Genomic DNA, 27233 nt, shown 5'->3' with positions numbered 1-27233 from the left:
ATGTTTGAGGATGCGATGCTGAAAACGAAGGGACAGGCCTCCATCTTGTCGCTGATAAAAAAGCATAAGGACTCGGTGGAGTGTGAGTCGTTCAGGCCCATATCTCTACTGAATGTAAATGCTAAGATATTGGCAAAGGTGCTGGCGCTAAGGTTGGAGGTGTGCCTACCGAGAGTGATTGGAGAGGATCAGACGGGGTTCATTATGAGCAGATAGTTGTCGTCAAATGTGCGGTGGCTGCTGAATGTGGAGCTTTCTCCGGCAGAGGGCAGGGAGTTGGAGGTGGTGGTGTCATGAGATGCGGAGGAGGCATTTGATCGGATGGAGTGGAGCTATCTGGTTGCAGTGTTGGAGAAGTTTGGGATTGGGCCTAAGTTTATGGAATGGGTGAAAGAACTGGTGGTGTGCGTGCGCACGAATGACATGAATTCAGAGTATTTTATCTAGCATCGGGGAACAAGGCAGATATCATCCCTTTCTGTTTGCGTTGGCAATAGAGCCCTTGGCCATTGCGCTGAGGAGTTCAGAGTTGTGGAAGAGAATAGTGAATGAGGGTGCAGAGCATAGGGTCTCCTTGTACACCAGGGGACATAATAGGTATGCTGAAAAGATTTTGGGCGTTTTTGGATTATAAGCTGAAATTGGGGAAAAGTGAGTATTTTGTGGTGTCCGCTACAGGGACGGGGTTGGGGCTGTAGTGTTGCCATTCCACATGGCAGCTTCTCATTTTAGGTATCTGGGAGTGCAGGTGGCGCGTGATTGGACAGATATTTGGAAATTGAATTTTTCAAGCTTGGGGAGGGTGAAAGTGGATATGTTGAGGTGGGACAGTCCTCCCCTGTTGTTGGCAGGTCGGGTGCAGGCAGTTAAGATGAACATTTTGCCACATTGTTTTTATATTTCAGTGCCTGTTGATCTATTTGCCCAAGGCGTTTTTCAAGGGGGTAGACAGGTGGTTTCTTCGTTCGTTTGGGCAGGTGTGGGACTTTGCGAAGGTCTTTCCGACCTTTCCAATAGTGCCCGCCTCCTCATTGCCGGAGGAGGTGCAGTCAGTGGGGGGACTGGTAGGGTGGTCATCTCGCCGATTTATGGGAGGATTTTGGAGGAGGATAAGGGGATCATGGAGGGGATTAAAGCCAAGTGGGAAGAGGAGTTGGGGATGGCATCAGAGGAGGGATTGTGGTGCGAGGAGCTGTGGAAGGTGAATGCCTCAACTTTGTATGCAAGGCTGCGGCTGGTACAGCTAAAGGTGGTGCACTGGGCGCATCTGATGAACTCAAAGATGAGCAGGCTGTTTGAGGGGGTAGTGGACATCTGTGAGCGGTGTGGGAGGAGCCCCGCTAATCATGTACATGTGATCTGGTCTTACCTGAAGCTGGAACGGTTTTGGAGGGCACTTTTTAGCACCATATCAGTGGTCTTACATGTGGACTTGGAGCCTAGTCCCTTGGGGAAATATTCGGGGTGTCGGACCGGCCGGAGCTGTAGGGGGGGAGGGGGGTGGGGGGGTGCTGGGGCAGATGTTTTAGCCTTCGCCTCGCTGATTGCTCGCAGGCGGATCCTGGTGGGATGGAGGTCAGCTTCTCCCCCACAGTGCCTCAGCGTTGCTGGGGGACGTAATGGAATTTTTATCACTGGAGAATGTGAAACTTGCCCTAAGGGGGGGAATGATGGGTTCCACAAGTGCTGGAGTTTGTTCATTTTGCATTTTGGAGAGCTAGCTATCGTCAACTGTTAAGGGGAGGGGGGAATAAGAGGGGGGTCTTCTTGCGGTGGGGGTTTAATATATTGGGTATAGTTTTTGTTATTGTAAAATATGAAATGGTGAAAATTGGAACAAAAATACTTTCTTTAAAAATTGGATGTTGTTTGGAAAAAGATCAAGTAAATGCAGGTAGTTGGGAATCGAGTGATAGTTTCATATAAAAGTATGTGTATATAGTGATCAGTATACCTAACTGCTATAGTGTATTATACTCCTTCTCATTATGTGTGTTTTTGTTTATCTTTTATCTTTTAAGTTAAGGGGCGGCATGGTAGCACTATGGCTTCACAGCGCCAGGGTCCCAGGTTTGATTCCCCGCAGGGTTCTCGCCCTGTCTGCGTGGGTTTCCTCCGGGTGCTCCGGTTTCCTCCCACAGTCCAAAGACGTGCAGGTTAGGTGGATTGGTCATGATAAATTGCCCTTAGTGTCCAAAAAAGGTTAGGAGGGATTATTGGGTTACGGGGATAGGGTGGAAGTGAGAGCTTAAGTGGGTTGGTGCAGACTCGATGGGCCGAATGGCCTCCTTCTGCACTGTATGGCCTATGTTCTATGTTATATGGGCTTCACAGCGCCAGGGTCCCAATTTCGATTCCCGCATGGGTCACTGTCTGTGCAGAGTCTGCATGTTCTCCCTGTGTCTGTGTGGGTTTCCTCCGGGTGCTCCGGCTTCCTCCCAGAAGTCCCAAAAGACGTGCTGTTAGGTGAATTGGACATTCTGAATTCTCCCTCAGTGTACCCGAACAGGCACCGGAATGTGGCAACTAGGGGATTTTCACAGTAACTTCATTGCAGTGTAAATGTAAGCCTACTTGTGACTATAATAAAGGTTATTATTATTATTTTTAAAAATTAATTGTTCACACAACAACTGGATTAATCCTCACTGGGTTGTACATCGCTCCTCACATTATAACAATTAAAAAACACATACACCTCTAGGAATCAATGTTCCAAGTCACCCTTCTGGGTTTTAAAATACCCTCACCTTTTTTTAAATGTATTTTATTCCAAACTTATACAAATGGTAACAAAACATAAACAATCCGGGTAGCATACTCCCAAACACACAACTATACAGTTTGTACGGATTTCTCCCCTCCTTCCCCCCCACCCCCACTCCTCAAACTTGGCCACGAACATTCCCCACCTTGTCTCAATGCCCTCTGCTGAACCCGTTTATTCAATAAAATTCTTCGCTGGGCAATCAGAGAGGCGAAGGCCACAACATCAGCCTTCCTCCCCTCCATCAACTCCGGCTTCTCCGATATCCCAAATATTGCCACTGAAGGGTCCGGCCCAACCTTCTCCCCCACTCTCCTCATTAGCGCCGTGAACACTCCCACACAAAATCTCTCCAACTTCTCGTAGCCCCAGAACATATGTGTATGGTTTGCTAGTCCCCGCCCACACTTCTTGCACTCATCTGCCACTCCCTCGAAGAACCCACTCATTCTTGCCCGAGTCATATGCACTCTGTGTACGACCTTGAACTGTATCAGGCTCATCCTTGCACACGAGGAAGTCGCATTTACTCTTCGTAGCGCCTCACTCCACACTCCCCAGTTCATCTCCCCGCCTAGCTCCCCCTCAGACTTCTCCTTAATCTTCACCACCTGCTCACTTCCCTCCTCTCCCAGCCACCCAGATATGTCTCCGATCCTGCCCTCCCCTTTCATGTCCGGAAGCAGCAATTGATCCACAGGGTGCACCTCAGTAGCCTGGGGAACTCTTCCCATACCTTCTGCGCAAAATCCCTTCCCTGCAAGTGTGGTGATGTGCATCAATGTAAATACATGTAGGCTAGCTAGACACTAGAGGGAGCACCAGTGACATCACACACACACATTCAACCAATAGATCAAGTGGATAGGACACGACCAATAGACATTCACGATACACAAGGAGGTGACACGACCACAAGGGGCATTACACCAACTCATATATAAAGGTCACCACACACATGATCTGCCTCTTTCCAGTGGAGACAGTCAGTGAGAACAGACACAGGGTTGATTCAATATTAGACCCACCACGTGGATTGCAGCAGCTGGTTAGTCAGTCTAGGTAGCTATAGTAGGATTAGCAGTAGTGTCGAACCCGAGTAATAGAAGTGCAAATAGTTTAATAAACGTGTTGAAGTTATCTCCACGTCTGAACCTTCCTTTGTCAAGTGCACCACAAGGAAGCCGCTTTTGTTACACCGACAACACAACAAATCAGCAAGTATCTAAACTCACTTCCTCTAGGGATGTCTACCCTCCCCTTCAGTTCTCTACACTGGAAAACCTCTCTTCCAGGTACAGATCCCTCACCTTAACCAGCCCCATTTCTTGCTACTACCTATACAAACCGTCTTTCCCCCTCCCCGGCACGAATCTGTGGTTTTTGCACAGCGGCGTTAACACTGACATCCCCTCTACCTCCTCAACTGGTTCCAGACCTTCACTGTGGATTGCACCAATGGGCTCTCCGTGTATTTCCTTGGTGCCAGTGACATCGCTGGCATCACCATAGCCCATAGACTGGACCCCATACAGGATTCGTCCTCCATCCTAACACATTCTGTCCCCTCTCCTTTCCACCACTGCCTCACCTTCTTGACGTTTGCCACCCAATAATAATAAAGCAGGTTTGGCAATGCCAACCCCCCCTTCTGCCTCTGTCTCTGTGACATAGATACACAGATACAGAGAAGATAGGAGGAGGCTTTTTGGCCCTTCGAGCCTGCTCCGCCATTTATCACGATCATGGCTGATCATCCAACTGAATAGCCTAATCCTGCTTTCTCCACATAGCCTTTGATCCCATTCTCCCCAAGTGCTATATCTCGCCACCTCTTGAATATATTCAATGTAACAGGGTCCTCTTAACGCTTGGTACCTTCCCTGCTCACATAAAGTCTGAGACAATCATATCCAGTTTCTGGATAAAGACCTTTGGTTCAAAAATTGTGAGCGTCTGGAATATGAATAGAAACCCCAGCAAAACGTTCATTCTCAGGGTGGCATGGTGGCTGCACACAGCACCGAGGACCTGGGTTCGATCCCGGCCACCCCTCCACACCTACCAACACCTCCCAGCTCACCACAAAAAAATTGATTCTTGAATACACTCTAAACATGTGAGAAAAAGGAATACTCCCTTCCCCCTGGGTTCTTAAAGCGCCACAGACCCACCATACCCATCTTTTCCATGAGCCCTCCCAGCTCCTTTGCCATTCGTAACCTACCCATTGACCTGGGGCTTGACCTATCTACCCTCGGCTCTAGAACACAATTAAAATCTCCCCCCATGATTAACTGGTATGTGGCCAAGTCCGGGATCGCTGCCAGCAACCCCTCATAAAACCTACATCATCCCAATTCGGTGCATACACATTCACCAACACCACCAACATCCCCTCCAATACCCCGCTCACCAACACATATCTTCCACACGGGTCTCTCACTTCCTTCGCACTGACAAACCCCGTTTTCTTGCTCATCAGGAAGGCCAACCCCCGCCATTTTGAGTCAAACCGCGAGTGGAATACCTGACCTACTCACCCCTTTCTCAACCTAACCTGGTCCTTCACACGGAGGTGGATTTCCTGCAGAAAGACAACCCCCGCCTTTAAACTCCTGAGGTGTGTAAAAATGCAAGATCTTTTCAACGGTCCATTGTGCCCTTGCACATTCCATGTTATCAGCATTACCGTGGGCTTGTGCCTCCATTCCCCTCTACTGTCCGTCATCCTCCCCTTTCAGCTCTACCCCCTCTGATTTCACCCTCTACCCTCCAAGACTACCCTTCTCTGCCCCTGACCACAATTCTTCACCAACCGTCTCCCCACCTCACTTCTGTTCACCAGAATTGCCTGCCAGCGAGGCAACTCCTGCCCAAAGGCTCCTCATACTGACCCCCAGCCCCTGCCTCACCCTCACCTCTTTGTTGTGAGCAGAAGGCTCCCCGCGGACCTCCCCCTCCCCCACCCAAATAAAGACACATTTCAGACCACAGGTCGCCTCCCCCAAAGACAAACAAAAAGAAAAACACAGCCGCAGGCAGCAGGAGGGGTGGATCATCGTTGGACATCACCCTCTCCATAACCCGGATCTGCGACCCCTATGCCTCCAAACACTTTTCAACCCTCTCCATCGGGTGCCACAGTCTCTTCGATTTAAAAACTAAATTTACAGTACCCAATTCATTTTTTCCAATTAAATGGCAACTTAGCGTGGCCAATCCACCTAACCTGCACATCTTTGAATTGTGGGGGCCAAACCCACGAAAACATGGGGTGAATGTGCAAATTCCACACGGACAGTGACGCAGAGCCGGGGTCGAACCTGGGACCTCAGGGCCGTGAGGCAGCAATACTAACCACTGTGCCACCGTGCGGCCCTCACAGCCTCTTTGATGGCGTTCAATCTGTCCTCCTTCATCTTCTTCCTTTGCTGACCGTCTCTTCCCTGATGGAGGCCATCAACTGCTCCATCTGTGGCCTTCCAACTTGCACTGAACCTTCCCCCTCTGCCATCTTTCTAATAGCTGCTCCGCCACAGATCTCTTCCAACTCCTTGGCCAGGTCTTTCACCTTCTTCTGTTGGGTTTGGTAACCAGCAGACTTGCCACACCCAGGGGGGAACTTCTCTTCCGACCTTCAGCTACACCTTTCCGTCGAAGTTACTCTCATTTTTGGGTAAAAAGAGCTCTTTTCTACACCTTCAAGCAGGAGCTGCCCTGTGTGCGACCTCACACCATGGCCGCCACCGGAAGTATACCCTCACATTTAACATCAGTGTGGTTCAGAACAGAAATTGGGGGCTCTTGGCTGAACAATTAAACAGCATAATTCCTTGGGTGTAGGGAATTTGTGACATTTTAAACACAATGAGAGTGGGGGCAGCACGGTGGCGCAGTGGTTAGCACTGCTGTCTCACAGCGCTGAGGACCTGGGTTTGATCCCGGCCCTGGGTCACTGTGTATGAGGAGTTTGCACATTCTGCTCATGTCTGCAGGGGTCTCACCCCAGAACCCAAAGGTGTGCAGGGTAGGTGGATTGGCCGTGCTAAATTGCCCCTTAATTGGAAAAAAAATAATTTGGTACTCTTAATTTTATAAAAAAAAGAAAAAAGAACATAATGAGAGTGAGGAATGATGGGGGCACGGTGGCAGTGTGGTTAACACAGGTGCTTCACAGTGCCAGAGACCCGGGTTCAATTCTGGCCTCGGGCAACTGTCGGTTTGGATTTTGCACTTCATCCCGATGTCTGCGAGGGTTTCCTCTGGGTGCTCTGGTTTGCTCCAAGGACATCCAGGTTAGGTGGATTGACCAATAGTGTTAAAATATGTGTAGGTTAGTTGGTGTTACAGGGATAGGGTGCGGGAGTGGGCCTAGGTAGGGTGCTCTTTCAGAGGGTTGGTGCAGACTCGAAGGGCTGAATGTCCTCTTCCTACACTATAGGAATACCAAGGAAGTGTGGAACCAAGTGAGGAGATTTGTGATTTAAAAATGGCTCTTGCACTGGCCAACACCTGTTTGGGAGTAAGCAATATAACCTTGGAAAATTTGAAAAGTTTACCGAAAACTAAATTGATGGAGTTAGAGAATACATTACAATTAGGATTACCTGCAAGGATTAAGAAAGCTGTGGTAGTTGAAGAAATAACAATGCATTGGAATTGTGGTACTCACCACTAGTTGTATTACATGTATTACGGCACTGCCCGTATAGTAGAGGTACATGGGTAAATCCCTGCCTGCTGGCTCCGCCCAGTAGGCGGTGTATAAATGTGTGTGCTCGCCGGTGCTGCACCCATTCTGGTTCCAGCTACAGGAGGCACAACATCTTTGCTCAATGAAGCCTCGATTATTCCACTACTCTCGTCTTTGTGGTAATTGATAGTGCAATTTATTGAGCAAAGATTTTTTAAAACAATGGATCTCCGCATCAAGCCTGATCGCCTGCAGCTGAGCCCTCAAGCAGCCAACGCTACGTCCGCCTTTGACCACTGGCTAGCCTGCTTCGAAAGCTACCTCCGAACATCTGCTGAGGAACCCTCGGACTCGCAGAAGCTCCAAGGCCTCTATTCACGGGGGTGAGCCCTGACACTTTTCTTCTCATGCGGGATGTGCCCACTTACTCCGAAGCGATGGAGCTCCTGAAGGGACATTACGTTCGACCAGTCAATCAAGTATACGCCAGGCACCTCCTGGCCACGAGACAGCAACTCCCTGGGGAGTCTCTGGACGATTTATGGCGTGCCCTGCACATCCTAGGTAGGAACTGTGACTGCCAGGCAGTTTCGGCAGTCCAGCACACCGAACATTTAATTCAAGACGCTTACGTTACGGGCATGAAGGCTGCGTACGTCCGCCAGCGGCTACTGGAAGGGGCTACGCTTGATCTTGCGGGAACTAGGCAGCTCGCTAATTTGCTAGAAGTGGCCTCCCGTAACGTCCAGTCCTACGCCCCCGACCGCGCGGCACCCTTCATGGGCATCGTGGGCCCCACCAGCTGCCGACTCCAGCTCACCGCAAGCCTGCGCCGCACGGCAACCAGCCAACTCTGGGGGGCCCAAGTGCTATTTCTGCGGGCAAAACAAACACCCCAGGCAGAGTACCAAATTCTTTTTTTTCCAATTAAGGGGCAATTTAGTATGGCCAATCCACCTACCCTGCACATCTTTCGGTTCTGGGGTGAGACCCATGCAGACATGAGGAAGAAGGGACACTTCGTTTCTGTTTGCCAGGCCCGGTCAGTCGCCGCTGTTTCCAGGCCCGGCGTTCCTACACCCCCCCATGTGCGACCCATGGGCGCCGCCATTTTCCCCATTCGCAAGCCACTTGCGGCCCGTGGGCGCCGCCATCTTCTTCACCACAAGCCACGTGCGGCCCGTGGACGCCGCATCTTTGATGTCGCCAGCCATGTATGCCCCGTGGGCGCCGCCATCTTCGGCGCCATTTTGTACGTTGTCTCAGGACCCCCTGCTTGTCTGGCCGTTCATCGCCTGCCGCTACCCCCACCACCGCTGACCAGCCCAAGACCTCCCAGCATCTGCCGCAGCTCGCCTCTATCACCCTGGATCAGTCCCGGCCCCGCAAACTTGCGACCGTGACGACGAAGGTGAAGATCGATGGGCACGAGACGACCTGCCTTTTTGACTCCGGGAGCACAGAGAGCTTCATCCACGCCACTACGGTAAGGCGCTGCTCCCTCTTGGTACACTCCGTCACCCAGAAAATCTCCCTGGCCTCCGTCCGGATCCCATTCTGTGGAAATCAAGGGGTACTGCATCGCGGCCCTCACCATCCAGGGCGTAGGGTTCAGCAACTTCAGGTTCTACGTCCTCCCCCACCTCTGCGCTGCCCTGTTACTCAGCCTGGACTTTCAGTGCCATCTCCAAAGACTAACCTTAAAATTCGGCGGACCCCTACCCCCCCTCACCGTATGCGGCCTCACGACCCTTCAGGTCGATCCACCTTCCCTGTTTGCGAACCTCACCCCGGATTGCAAACCCATCGCCACTAGGAGCAGATGGTACAGTGCCCAGGACAGGACCTTCATCAGGTCAGAGGTCCAACGGCTTCTGCGGGAAGGGGTCATTGAGGCCAGCAACAGCCCCTGGAGAGCTCAAGTGGTAGTAGTAAAGACTGGGGAGAAGCACAGGATGGTCATTGACTACAGTCAGACCATCAATCGGTACACACAGCTCGACGTGTACCCCCTCCCACGCATATCTGACATGGTCAATCAGATTGCGCAGTAGCGGGTCTTTTTCACAGTGGACCTGAAGTTCGCCTACCACCAGCTCCCCATCCACCCAGTGGACCGCCAATACACTGCGATCGAAGCAGATGGCCACCTCTATCACTTCCATAGAGTTCCTTTCAGCGTCACTAATGGGGTCTCGGTCTTCCAGCCAGAGATGGACCGAATGGTTAACCGGTACGGACTGCGGGCCACCTTCCTGTACCTAGATAACGTCACCATCTGCGGCAACGATCAGCAGGACCATGACGCAAACCTCCAAAAATTCCTCCAGACTGCCAAACTCCTTAACCTCACGTACAATAAGGAGAAATGCGTGTTCCGCACCAAACGCTTAGCCATCCTTGGCTATGTCGTGGAAAATGGAGTCCTAGGGCCCAACCCCGATCGCATGCACCCCCTCATGGAACTCCCACTCCCCCACTACCCTAAGGCCCTGAAACAATGTCTGGGGTTTTTCTCCCACTATGCCCAGTGGGTCCCTAACTAAGCGGAGAAGGCCCGCCCACTCATTCAGTCCACAGTTTTTCCTCGGCTGAGGCCCGCCAGGCCTTCAACCGTATCAAGGCAGACATCGCCAAGGCCACGATGCACGTGGTCGACGAGTCCCTCCCCTTCCAGGTGGCGAGCGATGCATCGGACGTAGCTCTGGCCGCCACCCTCAACCAGGCGGGCAGGCCTCTGGCCTTCTCTTCCCGCACCCTCCATGCCTCCGAAATTCGGCACTCCTCTGTCGAAAAGGAGGCCCAAGCCTTTGTGGAAGCTGTGCGACACTGGAGGCATTACCTGGCCGGCAGGAGATTCACTCTCCTCACTGACCAACGGTCGGTTGCCTTTATGTTTAATAATACACAGCGGGGCAAGATCAATAATGTCAAGATCTTGAGGGGGAGGATCGAGCTCTCCACCTATAACTATGAGATCTTGTATTGCACGGGGAAGTCAATGAGCCCCCTGACGCCCTATCCCGCGGTACATGTGACAGCGCACAAGTGGACCGACTCCGGGCTCTCCACTATGACCTCTGACACCCGGGGGTCACCCAGCTCTTCCATTTCATCAAGGCCCGTAACCTGCCCTACTCCACTGAGGAGGTCAGGACCGTCACCAGAGACTGCCAGGTCTGCGCAGAGTGCAAGCCGCACTTCTTTTATGAGCGATGAGCTGCGTCAGTTCCTGCTCAGCAAGGGCATTGCCTCGAGCAGGACGACCAGCTACAGCCCCCAGGGAAACGGGCAGGTGGAGAGGGAGAACAGGACGGTCTGGAAGGCCGTCCTGCTGGCCCTGCGGTCTAATAATCTCCTGGCCTCCCGCTGGCAGGAGGTTCTCCCCGACGCATTCCACTCCATCCGATCGCTCCTCTGCACCGCGATTAACGAGACCCCTCATGAACGTGTGTTTGCCTTCCTCAGGAAGTCCACCTCCAGGGTCTCGCTCCCAACATGGCTGACAGTTCTTGGACCCGTCCTCTTCGGAAGCATGTGCGGACCCATAAGTCGGACCCCTTGGTCGAAAATGTCCACCTCCTCCATGCCAACCCGCAGTACGCCTATGTTGCACACCCCGACGGGGGCCAGGACATAGTCTCCCTCTGGGACCTGGCACCCGCTGGATCCCCACCCACGACCCCTGACCTGACACCCCCCCCCCCCCCCCCCCGGTTGCTTCATTCACCCCTGCGCCACTCATTCTGCCTCCGGCGAACCTTACCGCCACCCCCACTCCAGCAGGATCCGTCCTCCCACTGGATTCACTCAGGGGCGACGAAGACGAGGACAACATGCTCCCAGAGTCACAGGTGACCAAGTCGGCGCCCACATCACCACCAGGACTGAGGCGATCGCAGAGGAGGGTCAAGGCCCCCGACAGACGTAACTTGTAATGTTTTCCTGTTTTCCACCACCCCGCCGGACTCTTTTTTTAACAGGGGATGATTGTGGTAGTCACCACTAGTTGTATTAGATGTATTACGGCACTGCCCGTATAGTAGAGGCACATGGGTAAATCCCTGCCTGCTGGCTCCGCGTATAAATGTGCGTGCTCGCCGGTGCTGCAGCCATTCTGGTTCCAGCTACAGGAGGCACAACATCTTTGCTCAATAACGCCTCGATTATTCCACTACTCTCGTCTTTGTGGTAATTGATAGTGCATCAGGAATGTACAAGAATTGTCAGCCAGACCAAGGATTTCGAAAAGTGAGGAAATTTAATTAGCTAAAATTCCAGTAAGGGGCTGTTTAGCACAGGGCTAAATCGCTGCCTTTGAAAGCAGACCAAGGCAGGCCAGCAGCACGGTTCAATTCCCGTAACAGCCTCCCTGAACAGGTGCTGGAATGTGGCGACTAGGGGCTTTTCACAGTAACTTCATTTGAAGCCTACTTTTGACAATAAGCGATTTTCATTTCAAATGAAAAAACTTGAACTTGAAATGCAGGAAAAGCAAAACGAAAGAGAAGAAAGAAAAAAACCCAGAGGGTTTTTCAAAGAGAATTGGAAATGCAGAAGTTAACAATGACAGAGAGGGAAAAGGAGAGAGAGAGAATTTCAACTTCAAATGCATGCCATGGGAACAGAGAGACCAGAGAGGCTGGAGGAAGGGAGTAATTCTAGGCATGAACCTAGTGGAGAATTGTTTAGACTTGTGCAGGCACTCCCAAAACTTGACAAAAAGGACGGTGAGACATTTTAAATTTCCTTTGAGAAAATAGCCAGACAAATGCAGTGGTCATAAGGTATGGCTAATGAAGTCTATGCTTCTTTGTCAGTGGAAAGGTCTGGGGAGTACGATTCAGTGAAGAAAGTTGTATTGAGTGCTTCTGAGTTAGTGTTGACTTATAAACAAAAGTTTCAAAATGTAATAAAGCAGCCTGGCAGACTTATATTGAATTTGAAAAGGTTAAATTCAGTAATTTTTATAGGTGGGTGAGAGCATTAAAAATAGAAGAAACTACGAGGCACTTAGAGAAGTAATTCTGTTGGAAGAATTTAACATTCCCTGCAGTGGTAAGAACTCATGTGGAGGGACAAAGAGTTAAAACTGCAAAATAAGCTACAGAGCTTGCTGACTAACTATAAGTTGGTTCGTAGGTCAAACCCTTTTTTTCAACACACTTTTAAATCTTAGAAAGATAGAAAATAGGAAGGGTGAGGGAAAAGACAGTCAAGCAAGAGAGGGAATGGTTGAAAATTCCAAGGAGACTTCATCTCAAAATAAAAAATAAGGTGCTGAGGGAATGAGAGATATGAGGAAGGTTAGATGCTTTTATTGTAATAAATTGGGCCACACCAAATCATCATGCTGGAGGTTAAATGGAAAGCCAGTTGGAGTTATAAATCTTAAGAAAGGAACTATTAAATGCAAGACTGGAGAACAAGAAGAGCCAATAACATTTATATACAGAGAAGACCAAACACCAAGGGTGCAAACACCTGCACAAATTGTACAGGGGCAGAGTGACTAGCAGGTAGCTGATGTGTTTACGAATTTTGTACCTGAAGGAAATATATTCCCACATTAAAAAATGGCATGCGGAAAGATTAACATTTGAAGAGATACAGCAGCAAGTCAATCTCTAATGTTGTGGGATGATGATTTTTGATGTCCAGAAGGAATATTTTTAAATAAATTATTTTTTTCCAATTAAGGGGCAATTTAGCATGGCCAATCAACCTACCATGCACATCTTTGGGTTGTGGAGGACCCACAAACTCCACGCGGACAGTGACCCAGGGCCGGGATCGAACCCGGGTCCTCAGCGCCATAGGCAGCAGAGCTAACCACTACGCCACCGTGCCACCCGTCCAGAAGGAATATTGAACATAGAGGTGAGTTTGTTACCGGTGAGGCAAGATCGAACACTTTGTCAATTGTGACTTGTCACTATGCTCCCTCTGATGTAGTGATGTTGATGTCAAGGGTGGGGGCAGATATGATACAGTTTGGTAAGTTTAACAAAAGCTTTTCATTACTTTTGACGATTTGACATCAAATTTTAAATCCTGGGCCCTGCCAAGTGTCTGCTTCAAAAGCAATGTACATTCTGTTTCTCAAACACAGTGTTCTTCTGTAGCTGCCAAAAGAAGGTAACATCTCTCAGCACAAGAACCAGAATCTGGCCATACTGGCCCTGCTACAAGAAGATCAGAGATTCTGTTGATTAAATCAATGAGGGTGTAAATTGGGTTCTCGTGGAGACTCAGCGTGAGATTTTTCTATGTTATTGTGCAGATGACATTGGATTGGCAGCAGGGGATTCATGGCAGGGTACAAAATGAATAATATCAAAAAGGATTAGGAATAAAAAGAGGAGAGAAAACAACAGTTACATTTCTCATGGATTTCTGTCACTATTTACAATATTGGCATATCAATGAGCATTCCCTGTGGGAACAAACTCTGGAAAAGCATTTAAGAAAAGAAAGAACTGATATTCAATACTTTTGAGGTATAATACCTGTTGTACTGTTGGAAACAGGGCAGCCAATTGGCTGACAGAAAACCCACCGACCACATTCTCCCCTTGTCTGCATGGGTTTTGCCCCCACAACCCAAAGATGTGCAGGGTATAGATTGGCGACGCTAAATTGCCCCTTAATTGGGAAAAAAAATAAACAACTATTTACACAATACACTTCTGGTCCCAGTGGGACTGCTCCGCTCCGCTCCCATTCAGGTGGAGCTTTAATTGCCAGAGTCCATTACTCCCTTGATGGCCCCCCCACCCCTCAGCGGGGAAGCTCGTATTCTACGAGGCTTGTGAGGAGGCTAATTGGTCTGTTCCCCTAAGTCTCGTGTGGATTAGTTATCCTTCCCCCCAAAAGTCCGAAGACTCTTCCGAGGAAGGTGGAACAAAAGGGAACCTCCTCTTTTTCTCCTGTGGCTGTGCTTCTTGCGCCTATGGAGCTTGATCAGGAGACTTATATCTCAACAGCGAACACCGTTTACTTGCTGATCGTCATGGTGGAACCATCACTGGTGGCTGCGCTTCCATCTGTTCGCCATCAGAAATGTCCAATGCCTGGGTCTCCATATCAAAGTCTGAGTCCTTGACCTCCCTCATCTCGGGGCTGCAGCATGTGTGGTGGTACGGTGACAGAATAAATATCTGGCCAGTCGTCTGTTGAGGGATCCCGAGGTCTGTTTCTTCATTTCATTTCATTTCATTCATTCATTTCATTTCAAGTCTCTTTTAAAACTTACTCCGAAGCAATGGAGCTCCTGAAGGGACATACGTTCGGCCAGTCAATCAACTATACGCCAGACACCTCCTGTCCACGAGACAGCAACTCCCCGGTGAGTCCCTGGACGATTTCTGGCGTGTCCTGCACATCCTGGGGAGGAACTGTGACTGCCAGGCAGTTTCGGCAGTCCAGCACACAGAACTTTTAATCCGAGACGCCTTTGTTACAGGCATGAAGTCTGCGTACGTCCGCCAGCGCCTATTGGAAGGGGGTACGCTTGACCTTGCGGGAACTAGGCAGCTTGCGAACACGTTAACAGTGGCCTCCCGTAATGTCCAGTCGTACGCCCCCGGCCGCGCGGCATCCTCATGGGCATCATGGGCCCCACCAGCTGCCGACTCCAGCTCACTGCAAGACTGCGCCGTGCGGCAGCCAGCCAACCCTGGGGGGCCCAAATTCTATTTTTGCGGGCAGAGCAAACACCCCCAGCAGCATTGCCCGGCGCGGAGCACGACCTGCAACGGATATGGAAAGAAGGGACACTTTGTTTCTGTTTGCCAGGCCCGATCAGTTGCCGCTGTTTCTAGGCCCAGCGTCCCTGCACCCCCCACGTGCGACCCAGGGGCGCCGCCATTTTCCTCCTCGCAAGCCACGTGCGGCCCGTGGGCGCTGCATCTTTGATGCCGCCCGCCATGTGCGCACCGTGGGCACCACCATCTTCGGCGCCATTTTGGACGCCACCTCAGGACCCCTGCTCGCCTGGAAGCTCGTCTGGCTGTTCATCGCCTGCCGCTACCTCCACCGCCATTGACCAGCCCGGGGCCTCCCAGCATCTGCCGCAACTCGCCTCGATCACCCTGGACCAGTCCCGGCCCCGCAACCTCGCGACCGCAACAACGATGGTGAAGATCGATGGGCACGAGACGACCTGCCTTTTTGACTCCGGGAGCACAGAGAGCTTCATCCACCCCACGACGGTAAGGCGCTGCTCCCTCGCGGGACACCCCGTCGCCCAGAAGATCTCCCTGGCCTCCAGATCCCATTCTGTGGAAATCCAGGGGTACAGCATCACGATCCTCACCGTCCAAGGCGCAGAGTTTAGCAACTTCCGGCTCTACATCCTTCCCCACCACTGCGCTGCTCTGTTACTCGGCCTGGACTTCCAGTGCCACCTCCAAAGCGTAACCTTAAAATTCGGCGGACCCCTACTCCCCCTCACCGTATGCGGCCTCACGACCCTTAAGGTCGATCCACCTTCCTTGTTTGCGAATCTCACCCCAGATTGCAAACCCATTGCCACCAGGAGCATACGGTACAGTGCCCAGGATAGGACCTTCATCAGGTCAGAGGTCCAACGGCTTCTGCAGGAAGGGGTCATTGAGGCCAGCAACAGCCCCTGGAGAGCCCAAGTGGTAGTAGTAAAGACTGGGGAGAAGCACAGGATGGTCATTGACTAGAGTCAGACCATCAATCGGTACACGCAGCTCAATGTGTACCCCCTCCCACGCATATCTGACATGGTCAATCAGAATGCGCAGTATCGAGTCTTTTCCACAGTGGACCTGAAGTCCGCCTACCACCAGCTCCCCATCCACCCGGAGGACCGCCAATACACTGCGTTCGAAGCAGATGGCCACCTCTATCCCTTCCTTAGCGTTCCCTTCGGCGTCACTAATGGGGTATCGGTCTTCCAACGTGAGATGGACCGAATGGTTGAATGGTACGGACTGCAGGCCACCTTCCCGTACCTAGATAACGTCACCATCTGCAGCCACGATCAGCATGACCACGACGCTAACCTCCTAAAATTCCTCCAGACTGCCAAACTCCTTAACCTCACGTACAATAAGGAGAAATGCGTGTTCCGCACCAACCGCTTAGCCATCCTTGGCTATGTTGTGGAAAATTGAGTTCTAGGGCCTGACCACGACCGCATGCGCCTCCTCATGGAACTCCCCCTCCCCCACTGCCCCAAGGCCCTGAAACTGTGCTTGGGGTTTTTCTCCTACTATGCCCAGTGGGTCCCTAACTATGCGGACAAGGCCCGCCCACTCATTCAGACCATAGTTTTTCCCCTGATGGCTGAGGCCCGCCAGGCCTTCAACCACATCAAGGCAGACATCGCCAAGGCGACGATGCACACGGTCGACGAATCCATCCCCTTCCAGGTGGAGAGCGATGCTCTGGCCACCACCCTCAACCAGGCGGGCATTCCCGTGGCCTTCTTTTCCCGCACCCTCCATGCCTCCGAATTTCGGCACTCCTCTGTCGAAAAGGAGGCCGAAGCCATTGTGGAAGCTGTGCGGCATTGGAGGCATTTACTCTCCTCACTGACCAACGGTCGGTTGCCTTCATGTTCAATAATACACAACGTGGCAAGATCAAAAACGATAAGATCTTGAGGTGGAGGATCGAGCTCGCCACCTATAATTACGAGATTTTGTATCGCCCCGGGAAGCTCAACGAGCCCCCTGACGCCCTATCCCGCGGTACATGCGCCAGCGCACAGGTGGACCGACTCCGGGCTCTCCACTATGACCTCTGCCACCCGGGGGTCACCCGGTTCTTCCATTTCATGAAGGCCCGCAACCTGCCCTACTCCATTGAGGTCAGGACTGTCACCAGAGACTGCCAGGTCTGCGCGGAGTGCAAGCTGCACTTCTACCGGCCAGATCGAGCGCACCTGGTGAAGGCCTCCCGCCCCTTTGAGCGCCTCAGCATGGACTTCAAAGGGCCCCTCCCTTCCACCGACCGCAACACGTACTTTCTGAACATGGTCGATGAGTACTCCCGGTTTCCTTTCGCCATCCCATGCCCCGATATGACTTCTGCCGCGGTCATTAAAGCCCTCCACAGCATCTTCACACTGTTCGGTTTCCCCACCAACTTCCACAGCGATCGGGGATCCTCCTTTATGAGTGATGAGCTGCGTCAGTTCCTGCTCAGCAAGGGCATTGCATTGAGCAGGACAACCAGCTACAACCCCCGGGGAAACGGGCAGGTGGAGAGGGAGAACGGGACAGTCTAAAAATCTCCCGGTCTCCCGCTGGCAGGAGGTCCTCCCCGGAGCACTCCATTCCATCCGATCGCTCCTCTACACCACGACTAACGAAACCTCCCATGAACTTCTCTTTGCCTTCCCCAGGAAGCCCACCTCTGGGGTCTCGCTCCCAACATGGCTGACAGTTCCTGTACTCATCCTCCTTCGCAAGCATGTGCGGACCGATAAGTCAGACCCTTTGGTCGAAAGGGTCTACCTCCTACACGCGAACCTGCAGTACGCCTACGTGGCGCACCCCGATGGGCGCCAGGGCACAGTCTCCCTCCGGGACCTGGCACCAGCTGGATCCCCACCTACGGCCCCCGGCCCGACAACCCCCCCCCCCCACCCCCGGTTGCCTCATTCACCCCTGCACCACTCACCCTCCCCCCAGCGAATCTCACCACAGCTCCCACCCCAGCGGGATCCGTCCTCCCACTGGATCCAGTCAGGGGTGATGAAGACGAGGACAACACGCTCCCGGAATCACAGGTGACCAAGTCGGCGCCCACATCACCACCAGGACTGAGGCGATCGCAGAGGAGGGTCAAGGCCCCTACAGACTTAACTTGTAATGTTTTCCACCACCCCCACTGGACTCTTTTTTTAACAGGAAGTGAATGTGGTAGTCAACACTAGTCAACATAGCAGTATTATATGTATTAAGGTAAGACACATATACTAGAGGCACATGGGTAAATCCCTGCCTGCTGGCTCCGCCCAGTAGGCGGCGTATAAATGTGTGTGCTCACCGGTGCTGCAGCCATTCTGATCCCAGCTACAGGAGGCACAACATCTTTGCTCAATAAAACCTTGATTATTCCACTACTCTCGTCTTTGTGGTAATTGATAGTGCATCACGTGTCGCACTTCACTGACCTTCATAAAACCCTCGAACTCTTCGCTAATAAAAGGCTTCTGAGATACCGTGTGTGCTAAACGAAATTCACAGTTTCTCAATTGTCACCTTCGAAGTAGTGAACTCATCCTGTGGACCTCTAACCACTTTGAATAAGCATCCACAATAATCAGAAACATGGAGACCTGAAAGGGACCAGAGCAATCTGCATGAAGCCGCACCCAGGGCCATTCGGGACACTCTCATGGGTGAAGAGACGTGATGGGTCGGAGCTTCTGCAGTTCTTGGCAGACTCTGCAATGTTGCAGTATCTCCGCATCCAGGCCTGGCTACCAGACGTAACTGCGACCGAGCACTTTTGTTGTTGATACTCCAGGGTTCCTGTTATGCAGATCGTGCTGTATGAATTCCTGACCTTTGGGTGGGACCACAACATGAGTCCCCCACAAAAGGATGCCATCTTCGACACTGAACTCTGCTATCTTGGTGAAAAAGGCATGTAACCCGTTGGGCAGTTTCCGATGTTGACCCCTGTATAGCACAATATGGTGGACTTTGGCCAATAAGGGATCTGTTTGCATCCAATCGTGTATTTAGGCCGCCGTGACTGGCATTGTGTCCATGACGTTCAATGTGGCTACAACCTTGTCAGGTCTGGAGGGGAGTCAGTGGTCTCATCGGCAGCGGAAATCTACCCAGTGCCCCCGTGTTCACGATCTGTGTGCCCAATTGGTGCTCGAACTTCTTCTCATAGGCCACAAATAAGAGCTCCCCCCCCCCCCCCCCCCCCGATAAGGGGCAATTTAGCGTGGCCAATCCACCTAACCATCACATCTTTGGGTTGTGGGGGTGAAACCCACGCAGACATGGAGAGAATGTGCAAACTCCACACGGACAGTGACCCATGGCCGGGATTCGAACCCGGGTCCTCAGTGCCGTAGGCAGCAGTGCTAACCACTGCGCCACTGTGCTGCCCTCAGGAAAGGTCTCCTAACCCGCGGGGACTTCCCCGCCCACACAAATCCAGAGATTACTGCATTGACCTTCTTAAAAAACGACTTGGGGACGAAGATTGGGAGGTTGTGGAACACGAACAGAAATCTTCGCACACTGTCATTTTTACTGTCTGCACCCACCCTGCCAGTGACAATGGCAGCACATCCCACCTCTTAAAGTCCCCCTTCATCTGCTACACCAGCCGAGCCAGGTTCAACTTGAGCAGCTGTGTTCAGCCCGCGTCACCTGGGGACCAAAGTACGCAAAGCCCGCCCCATCATCCTTGATGGCATCTCCCATAGTCGCCTTTCCTGCCCTCTGTTCTCAATCGGGAACACCTCGCTCTTCCCCGTATTCAACGTGTATCCTGAAAACTGGCCAAATTCTTCTAAAATCCCCATGATGCCTCCAATACTGCCAACAGGTCTGAAATATACAGCAACAGATCGTCCACATACAATAAGACCCTGTGCTCGACGCCCCCCCACCCCGCTCAATCCCTCTCCAGTCCCTCAAAACCCTGAGCGCCATTGCCAGCGGCTCTATCGCCAAAGCGAAGAGCAACGGGGAGAGCGTGCACCCCTGGTTCATCCCCAATGCAGCCCGAAGTACCCGGAACTCACTCGGTTCGTCCGCACACTCGCGACCAGCCCCATATACAGTGACCGCACCAAATCTAGAAACCCATGCCCGAACCCAAACCTCCAGCAGATACTTCAATTCCACTTGATCAAATGCCTTCTCCGTGTCCATCACCACAACTACCTTCACCTCCTGCCCCTCCGAAGGCATCATGATTGCATTAAGCAGCCTCCTCACGTCCGCTGCCAATTGCCTCCCTTCACAAAACCTGTTTGGTCCTTGCTATCACCCCTGGGACGCAGTCCTCGATTCGCGAGGCCAGTACCTTTGCCAACAGCTTGCCACCTACATTCAGTAGCACTATTGGGCGGTACAACCCGTAACTGCTCCGGATCCTTAACCTTTTTAATATCAGGGAGATGGAAGCCTGCGACAATGTAAGGGGGAGTCCCCCCTCTCCCTTGCTTTGTTATATGCCTTCACCAGCAGTGGCCCAGGTCCATCACAAACTTCCACTGCGAACACATCCGGCCCCGGGGCCTTCCCTGCCTGCATCGTCCCCAGACTTCACCTCCCTCAGCCCAATTGGAGCCTCCAGGCCCTGAACCAACTCCTCCTCTACTGTGAGAAACTCAGCCCGTTCAAAAACCGCCGCATCCCTCACTCCCGGCCGGGGGCTCAGACTCGTATAGCCTTCTGTAAAACACCTCAAATTTGCCATTCACCCCCTCTGGGTCCAGCATCACCTTACCCTTATCATCCCACATTCTGCAAATCTCCCTCACTGCCTCTTGCTTCCTCAACTGATGGGCCAACATCCTGCTCGCCTTCTCCCCATACTCATATACTGCCCCTCTGCCCCTACGTAACTGCCCCCACCGCTTTCCCCGTAGAGTGAATATTAAATATATATAGTTTTTAAATTTAGTGTACCGAATTAATTTTTCCAATTAAGGGGGCAGTATAGCTTGGCCAATCCATCTAGCTTGCACATCTTTGGGTTGTGGGGGTGAAACCCACGCAAGCACGGGGCAGAATATTAAATATTAACCACCACCCAACACTGTCCACCACCTCAAAAAGGATACTAAGAAATATGACAGCGCGGCCTCAACTGAGACCAAGCACTGCTTCCACATGGAAAACCCAACCACAATGAGGAGACTCAGGAGACCACCATAAAAGACCACTTGGAGGAGGGTCCCCCCCCCCCCCCCCCACACACTCACACACACAGTCTAGACTGAAACTATAGTGCAACCTTGAGGAATTTGGTTTCCCAGATTGGCTGCCAGATTTTCTACCTAACAACAGGAATGACACGTCTAGAGTATTTGAATTGATTTGATTTTAAAATTCTCATCCCTGTTTTCAAATCCATTGATGGCCTTGCCTATCCCTATCTCTGTAACCTCCTCCAGCTCTACAACCCTTTGAGATCTCTGCGCTCTTCCAATGCTGGCCGCTTGCACATCGCCGGTTTCCATCGATCCGCCATTGGTGGCCTTGCCTTCAGCGGCCTGAGCCCGATGCTCTGTCTACTGCCCTTTCCTTCTTTAGGACCTTCCTTAAAGACCATAGGCTATTGGAGCAGAAGTAGGCCACTCTGGTCCATTGAGTCCGCTCTGCCATTCAATGAGATCTGACGTGATAATCCTCAACTCCACTTTCCCGCCATTTCCCCATAACCCATGATCCCCTTACTGATTAAAAATCTGTCTATCACAGCCTTGAACATACCCTCGGAGGTAAAAAAATGCCACAGATTCACTATCCTCTGAGGCGAGAAATTTCTCCTGATCTCTGTCTTAAATGGAAGAGCTCTTACTCTGAGATTATGCCTACCTCTTTAACCAAACTTTTCTTCACTTAAACTAATATCTTCCTCTCTGACTTGGTGTCATATTCTGTCTGATAACCACTGCTGTGAGTCAGCTTAGGATGTTTTACTAAGTTAGAGGTTGATGTCAATTACCACGAGACGAGAATGGTGAAACAATCGAGGCTTTATTGCAGAAGATGTTGTGCCTCCCGCAGCTGGAACCAGAATGGGAGCAGCGCAGGAGAGCAGACACTTTTATACGCCGCCTGCTGGGCCGAGTCAGCAGGCAGGGATTTACCGTAGTACCTTTAATACACAGGCAGTGCCGTAATACATACAATATATCACTAGTGGTGTTTGCCACATTCACCCACTGTTTAAAAAAGAGTCCGGCGGGGGTGAAGAACAACATTACAGATTAAGTCTGTCGGGGGCTCTGACCCTCCTTTGCGATCGCCTCAGACCTGGTGGTGATGTGGGCGCCGACGTGGTCACCTGCGACTCCGGGAACGTGTTGTCCACTGCTTCGTCACCCCTTAGTGGATCCAGTGAGGGGACAGATCCTGCTGGGGTGGGGGCTGCTGTGAGGTTCGTTGGAGGGAGGGTGGTGGCTCATGGGTGAATGAGGCAACCGGGGGGGGGGGGGTGTCAGGTCGTGGGTCGTGGGTGGGGACCCAGCGGGTGCCAGGTCCCGGAGGGAGACTGTGTCCTGTCGCCTGTCGGGGTGTGCCACGTAGGCGTACTGCGGGTTTGCATGGAGGAGGTGGACTTTCTCGACCAAGGGGTCCGATTTATGGCTCCGCACATACCTCCAGATGAGGACGGGTCCAGGAACTGTCAGTCATGTTGGGGGCGAGACCCCGGAGGTGGACTTCCTGGGGAAGGCAAACACACGTTCGTGAGGGGTCTCATTAGTGGCGGTGCAGAGGAGCGATCAGATGGAGTGGAGCGCGCCGGGGAGAACCTCCTGCCAGCGGGAGACCGGGAGATTTTTAGACCGAAGGGCCAGCAGGACGGCCGTCCAGACCGTCCTGTTCTCCCTGTCCACCTGCCCGTTTCCCCGGGGGTTGTAGCTGGTTGTCCTGCTCGAGGCGGTGCCCTTGCTGAGCAGGAACTGACGCAGCTCATCGCTCATAAACGAGGGTCCCCGATCGCTGTGGATGTAAGTGGGGGAACCGAACAGAGTGAAGATGCTGTGCAGGGCTTTAATGACTGTGGCAGAAGTCATGTCGGGGCATGGGATGGTGAAGGGGAACCGGGAGTACTCATCAATTACGTTGAGGAAGTACACGTTGCGGTCGGTGGAGGGGAGGGGCCCTTTGAAATCCATGCTGAGGCGTTCAAAGGGGCGGGAGGCCTTCACCAGGTGCGCTCTATCTGGCCGGTAGAAGTGCGGCTTGCACTCTGCGCAGACTTGGCAGTCTCTGGTTATGGTCCTGACCTCCTCAATGGAGTAGGGCAGGTTGCGGGCCTTGACAAAATGGAAGAACCGAGTGACCCCCCCGGGTCCGAGGTCATAGTGGAGAGCCCGGAGTCGGTCCACTTGTGCGCTGGCGCATGTACCACGGGATAGGGCATCAGGGGGCTCATTGAGCTTCCCCGGGCGATACAAGATCTCATAGATATAGGTGGAGAGTTCGATCCGCCACCTCAAGATCTTGCCATTTTTTATCTTGCCCTGCTGTGTATTATTAAACATAAAGGCAACCGACCGTTGGTCAGTGAGGAGAGTGAATCTCCTGCCGGCCAGGTAATGCCTCCAATGTCGCACAGCTTCCACAATGGCTTGGGCATCCTTTTCAACAGAGGAGTGACGAATTTCGGAGGCATGGAGGGTGCGGGAAAAGAAAGTCACGGGGCTGCCCGCCTGGTTGAGGGTGGCAGCCAGAGCTACGTCTGATGCATCGCTCTCCACCTGAAATGGGAGGGTCTTGTCGACCGCTTGCATCGTGGCCTTGGCGATGTCCGCCGTAATGTGGTTGAAGGCCTGGCAGGCCTCAGCCGTCAGGGGAAAAACTGTGGACTTGATAAATGGGCGGACCATGTCCGCATAATTTGGGACCCACTGGGCGTAATACGAGAAAAACCCCAGGCACCGTTTCAGGGCCTTGGGGCAGTGGGGGAGAGGGAGTTCGAGGAGGGGGCGCATACGGTTGGGGTCGGGCCCTAGGACTCCATTTTCCACGACGTAGCCAAGGATGGCTAAGCGGTTGGTGCGGAACACGCATTTCTCCTTATTGTAGGTGAGGCTAAGGAGTTTGTGGTATGGAGGAATTTTTGGAGATTTGCGTCGTGGTCCTGCTGATCATGGCCGCAGATGGTGACGTTATCTGGGTACGGGAAGGTGGCCCGCAGCCCGTACTGATCAATCATTTGGTCCATCTCTCGCTGGACGACCGAGACCCCATTGGTGACGCCGAAGGGAACTCTGAGGAAAGGATAGAGGCGGCCATCTGCTTCGAACGCAGTGAATTGGCGGTCCTCCGGGCGGATGGGGAGCTGGTGGTAGGCGGACTTCAAGTCTACTGTGGAGAAGACTCGATACTGCGTAATCTGATTGGCCATGTCAGATATGCGTGGGAGCGGGTACGTGTCGAGCTGCGTGTACCGGTTGATGGTCTGGCTGTAGTCAAGGACCATCCTGTGCTTCTCCCCAGTCTTCACTACCACCACTTGAGCTCTCCAGGGGCTGTTGCTGGCATCAATGATCCCCTCCTGTAGGAGCCTTTGGACCTCCGACCAGATAAAGGTCCTGTCCTGCGCACTGTACCGTCTACTCCTAGTGGTGACGGGCTTGCAGTCTGGGGTGAGGTTCGCAGAGGTGAGAGGGGGCAGGGGTCCGCCGAATTTCAAAGTAAGGCTTTGGAGATGGCATTGGAAATCAAGGCCTAGTAACAGGGCAGCGCAGAGGTGAGGGAGGACGTAGAGCCTGAGGTTGCTGAACTCTACGCCCTGGACGGTGAGGGTCGTGACACAGTCCCCCTGGATTTCAACTGAATGGGATACGGAGGCCAGGGAGATTTTCTGGGTGATGGGGTGTACTGGGAGGGAGCAGCGCCTTACCATAGTGAGGTGGATGAAACTCTCTGTGCTCCCGGAGTCAAAGAGGCAGGTCATCTCGTGCCCATTGATCTTCACCGTCGTCGTCGCGGTCGCGCGGCTGCAGGGCTGAGACTGATCCAGGGTGATGGAGGTGAGCTGTGGAAGATGTTGGGAGGTCCCGGGCTGATCAGCGGTGGCCGAGGTATCAATAGGTAGCGAACGGCCAGACGAGCAGGGGTCCTGAGGCGAGGTCCAAAATGGCGCCAAAGATGGCGGCGCCCACGAAGCGCACATGGAGGGCGGCATCAAAGATGGTGGCGCCCACAGGCTGCACGTGGCTTGCGGAGGAGAAGATGGCGGCGCCCCTGGGTCGCACGTGGGAGGTGTAGAAATCCCGGGCCTGGAAACAGCGGCGACCGACCGGGCCTGGCAAATGGAAACAAAGTGTCCCTCTTCCCACACGCATTGCAGGTCGCGCTCCACGCCGGGCAGCGCTGCCTGGGGTGTTTACTCTGTCCACAAAAATAAAACTTGGGCCCCCCAGAGTTGGCGGGCTGCCGCGCGGCGCAGGCTTACAGTGAGCTGGAGTCGGCAGCTGGTGGGGCCCATGATGCCCACGAGGGTGCTGCGCGTTCGGGAGTGTCGCCTCCAAATTACGGGAGGCCACTTCTAGTGAATTGGCAAGTTCCTAGTCTCCGCAAGATCGAGCTTACCCCCCTTCCAATAGTCGCTGGTGAACATACGTAGACTTCATGCCCGTGACATAAACATCTCTGATTAAAAGTTTAGTGCGTTGGACTGCCGAAACTGCCTGGCAATCACAGTTCCTACCGAGAATCTGTAGGGCCCGCAAGAAATCGTCCAGAGTCTCCCCGGGAGTTGCCATCTCGTGGCCAGGAGGTGCCTGGCGTACACTTGATTCACTGACTTAACGTAATGTCCTTTCAGTAGCGTCATCGCTTCTGTGTAGGTGGGCGCATCCCGGATGACAGGAAAAATTTCAGGACTCACCCGTGAGTAGAGGACTTGGAGCTTCTGTAGGTCCGAGAGTTCTTCAGTGGCTGCTCTGAGGTAGCCTTCAAAGCAGGCTAGCCAGTGCTCGAAGGCAGACGTGGTGTTGGCTGCGTGAGGGCTCAGCTCCAGGTGATCAGGCTTGATTAGGAAGTCCATCTTTTTAAAATCTTGTGCAATAAATTGATGTACTGTCAATTACCACAAGACGAGAATGGTGAAACAATCGAGGCTTTATTGCACAAGATGTTGTGCCTCCTGCAGCTGGAACCAGAATGGGAGCTGCGCAGGAGAGCTTACACTTTTATACTCCGCCTGCTGGGCGGAGCCAGCAGGCAGGGATTTACCGTAGTACCTGTAACACACGGGCAATACATACAATATATCACTAGTGGTGTTTACCACAGAGGTGCTATATAAATGCAAGTTGTTGTTGTTATGTGCTTAAGAATGTCCTAAGGTTATGCAGGGCACTATGCAACTACAAGATTTTCATTAAACCAAATTGGAAACTTCCTGTTTACGGGGGTCAGTGTTTCTTTTGTATTTCTCTTAAATGTGTTGCTTGAATCTGGGTCTCACCCCCTCCAGGTGTGAGTCAAATGGTCCACCCTTGGTGTCGACTTTGATGAAATGTTTGTGGTATTTCTGAGTGTGCTCTTTTTAAAAATAAATTTAAAGTACCCAATTTTTTTTTTCAATTAAGGGGCAATTTCGTGTGGCTAATCCATCTACCCTGCACATCTTTGGGTTGTGGGGAAGAATGTGCAAAATCCACATGGACAGTGACCCGGGGCTGGGATCGAATCCGGGTCCTCGGCACCGCGAGGCAGCAGTGCTAACCACTGTGCCACCTTGCTGCTCTTTCTGACTATACTCTTGATGTTGATGGCAAAGAAACGTGAATGAGATCTAAAACTGGGCAGCTAATTTACTATTACTTGTTTTTGTACTGGCCAATTAAAGTTAAAATGACTAAAGGCTCTGTTGTGCTTCTTGCAGCACTGTTCCAGACGTACTGGCAGCTGTGACTGTCTGGTTGCTTTAGCCCATGGGATTTGACTACAGCTTTGTTTGAGGTGTCAATCTGTCTCAGTGCCTGGACCAATGCTCTCACTCCCCCTCTCCCACTCGGGCAGCCATGTTGCTAGCTTCCCAATCCTGCACCATGAATTTCACCCA

The 27233-nt window shown here is 52.3% G+C and overlaps 1 long non-coding RNA gene across 2 annotated transcripts in view; it reads left to right on the top strand.

Annotated features, from left to right (window-relative positions):
• Positions 1 to 27031, top strand: part of LOC140393563 (uncharacterized) — a 46383-nt gene extending 19352 nt beyond the window's left edge. Inside the window, exons 1-3 of one of the 2 annotated variants that reach the window (XR_011935665.1) lie at positions 12224 to 12250; positions 13164 to 13343; positions 26758 to 27031. This is a non-coding gene — a long non-coding RNA (uncharacterized lncRNA). Of the gene's footprint in view, positions 1 to 12223; positions 12251 to 13163; positions 13344 to 26757 lie in introns of those variants that run through there. The other variant, XR_011935664.1, reaches the window with a different exon arrangement.
• Positions 27032 to 27233: the final 202 nt, after the last annotated feature.

The sequence above is a fragment of the Scyliorhinus torazame genome, chromosome 17 (assembly GCF_047496885.1).
Source record: "Scyliorhinus torazame isolate Kashiwa2021f chromosome 17, sScyTor2.1, whole genome shotgun sequence".
Taxonomy (NCBI): Eukaryota; Metazoa; Chordata; class Chondrichthyes; order Carcharhiniformes; family Scyliorhinidae; genus Scyliorhinus; species Scyliorhinus torazame.
The sequence above is the reverse complement of the archived record's forward strand: the minus strand, read 5'-3'. Positions and strand labels throughout refer to the sequence as shown.